General features: G+C 44.3%; 1 pseudogene across 1 annotated transcript; it reads right to left on the bottom strand.

The window, feature by feature from the left end:
- Positions 1 to 357: 357 nt before the first annotated feature.
- On the bottom strand, positions 358 to 2,064 carry LOC307209866 (large ribosomal subunit protein eL32 pseudogene; annotated as a pseudogene). The gene is made up of 2 exons: positions 1,943 to 2,064; positions 358 to 786 (listed from the first exon to the last, which is right to left on the bottom strand). The product of its transcript is annotated as a large ribosomal subunit protein eL32 pseudogene (transcript).
- Between the last annotated feature and the right edge of the window lie 1,065 nt (positions 2,065 to 3,129).

Genomic DNA, 3,129 nt, shown 5'->3' with positions numbered 1-3,129 from the left:
ATCCCAAAGGAACTCTAAAGCTAGTGACAGTATTAACTAGCAACTCCATACCCTCGAACATTTATCCGATGAAAATAAGGACATCCTATTCCATAATCACCACCATCATAATTGTATTATTTATACCCCGTCCGTCAGACTGGGTTGCCTCACCACTCTGGGTGGCTTCCACCATATATAAAAGCATGATAAAACATTAAACTTTAAACAACTTCCCTATACAGTACAGGGCTGCCTTCAGATGTCTTCTAAAGGTTTTAAAGTTCCTTATCTCCTTGGCCCAGGGGTTGCATGACTCCATGGATTTCTCTGATGAAAATAGAAACGTCCTAAGGAAAAGCGGGACATTGTTGTTGTTTTTACTTTTTATTAAATACAGTTGTACAAGAGCAACTATTTATTCATTTTCCTCACTGTGCAGTCTGGCATTTGGATTGGTGCCTTTGATAGCAAGCTGAGCTGCTCTCTTTCCACAATTACCTTCCGATTCTTGGATGAAACATTGTGAGCAATCTCTGCACAATGCCATCATCAGCACCTCCAGCTCTTTGATGTTGTGGACAAGGAACTTTCTGAATCCTGAAGGCAACATGTGCGGTGTCTTCTTACTGCATCAAGATTTGGCCCTTGAACCTTCTGCGGACTCTGTTGTCAATACCTCTAGGCTTCTGCCAGTTACGCTTAATTTTGACATAGCGATCAGATTGATGGCGGATGAACTTCTTGGTCCTCTTCTTGAGGATCTTAGGCTTGCTGAGGGCTCTGAGTGTTAAGTTGTGGGTGAACCTATCAGACGACACAGCGATTCTTCAAACAGCTCTTGTTTATTCACAGGCCCAGAACAGAACTGGACTGAAGGGTTCAGCCAACCTGCTTATATAGAGCTCCACTACAAAGCAACAGTAACAACTTTCTGTAACTATCCAATCACTGCACGTCACTTTCAATTCCTTATTTGCATATGTGGACCTGAGTGAAAACTATCTACAGTACCCCCTGCTGGCCCAGGGTGAGAACTTCAGTACATAACACTGAGGGCTGGCGTAGTGTCTGCTGGAGTATGGCAGCACCCACGCAGCACCCACGCAGCACCCACGCAGGGAGGGAGCGCGGAGAGAAAGAGCCAAAAAGCGGGACATTCTGAGATCAAATCAGAAACCAGGACAGCTTCTGTAAATCTGGGACTGTCCTTGGCATAGCTGTCAAGTGTCCCTTATTTGAAGGGACAGTCCCTTATTCCAGCGCCATGTCCCGCTGCTGTCCCTTATTGATGGATGTCCCTTAAATTTCAAAAGAAGCAGCTCCTCTCCCCCCTCCCTGCCACCGAGGGAGGAGGGAGGCTCTAACTGTGTTGCTTGGCTGTGTTGCTCACCCAATAAGAAGTCTAAGAACAACTGGGGATGGAGCTTGCATGCCTTGTGTGTGGCTAGTTAATGCAAGCTGAGGATTTTTTTGAATGCTGGACACCATTTTGTTGCACGTGCTGCTGCAAACTTTGCAGTGCAAAGCCAGGCTGGGGAGCCATCTTAAGTTGAGGCTGCATAGGCCTTGTGGTGCATGTGATTCAGATTCTATTCAGTTGAACCTCTGGTTACAAAGTTGGTTGGACAGTATTCTCGAAGCTACCAGCATGAGTTTGACCAGACTGTAGGAGGACAGGAAGACTGGAGTGCCTGGAACAGGTGAGGCTGCAGGTCCCTTATTTTGGCTGCTGGTCCCTTATTTTCAAGGCTGCAAGTTGACAGCTATGGTCCTTGGAGGGTTTGCAACTTGCAGCCCCATGACACTTTTATACGATGAACTCAGAATGTCAGAAACCTCCCTTACAGTTATTTGGGCAGCTCTGTCTTTCCAAAGGCTCCTGAGGGCATGGCTGGTGAAAACAGCCATCCCAGGAATGAAAAACACAGCCTCTTTTCCCTCCCTCTCTTCCCTCACCCACCTGCTGAAGTGGGTTGAGCGACGCCTGCTGTGGAGCCTCGTTGTGGGCAACTGGCCGAGTGGCCACTTAGCCGTGGACTGAAAGCTAGTCACTATCACTACCCGGTGCCTGGGAAGCCCCATCGCCCCACCGCAGAAATGTTTCATGAATCAGCTTGAAAGGAAAACTAAGATGAAACACTTTGCTTCTGCCAGCCTAAGGGGAATCAGGAGGTTGCTCTTTCAAATTACGTTTAGAGGAAAGAGCTCAATTCAGACCCCAATTTAAACACCTCTGAGGGTTGTGGAAAGCTTTAGTATGCAGTCGGTCTTCAATATAATACATTAACCATCCTATTAGCTCGTCTTGGGGAGGGGCCATGGTTCAGTGGTAGAGTGCAGGCATGCACCGCATACAGAACGGCCCGGCTTTGCTTCCAGTTAAACGGCTCTCAGGAGGCAGAGGCTCCTTTCTCAGCCGGAGATCTGGGAGGGTCCCTGCCACTACAGGTAGAGCAAAATGGTCTCAGTCAACTGTTACCACTGGTCTCCGGAAGGGTAGCTGTGTTAGCCCCCAGCAGTCTGTTGGCACTGTGAAGACTGGCGACTTGTTGCGGCATGAGCTTTTTGTGTGAACTTTATAAGATGCATGAAGGGTTTTTTTTTTTAAAAAAAAAAAAAATATTTATTCAAATTTTAAAGATTACAAAGAGAAAATTAGAAAAAAATAAAAAATACAGAAAATACAATTCAAAAATACAAACAATTCGAAAAAAGAAAAAAAGAGAAAAAAACAGCTCAAACTTTTACATAACTTTCTTTCCTTTGCTTATTTCCTTGACCTCCTCACACCTCCCTTTTTTGTATTCTAGTTCAATTAGATATTTCAGCAAATCCTTTCCAGCTTTGTTTTTATCCTAATAATTTATCTTAATATACTGTAATTTTACATTCTCGTCTTTCTCCAATTAAAAAATCAATTTTTACCTAATCCTTTATATCATTTCTGCTAAAACCACATTACTTCATTCCAACATCCTTCTAACATTCCTTAATTTTGCAATGTTTCTGTAAATAAACTTTAAATTTTTTTCCAATCTTCTTCCACCAACTCATCAACTTGGTCTCGGATTCTGCCAGTCATTTCCGTCAGTTCCATATAGTCCATCACTTTCATCTGCCATTCTTCCCGGGTGGATAAATCTTGTG

This window comes from Podarcis cretensis (assembly GCF_951804945.1).
Source record: "Podarcis cretensis genome assembly, chromosome: 1".
NCBI lineage: Eukaryota > Metazoa > Chordata > Lepidosauria > Squamata > Lacertidae > Podarcis > Podarcis cretensis.
Note: the sequence above shows the minus strand (reverse complement) of the source record. Positions and strands in the feature narration are given on the sequence as shown.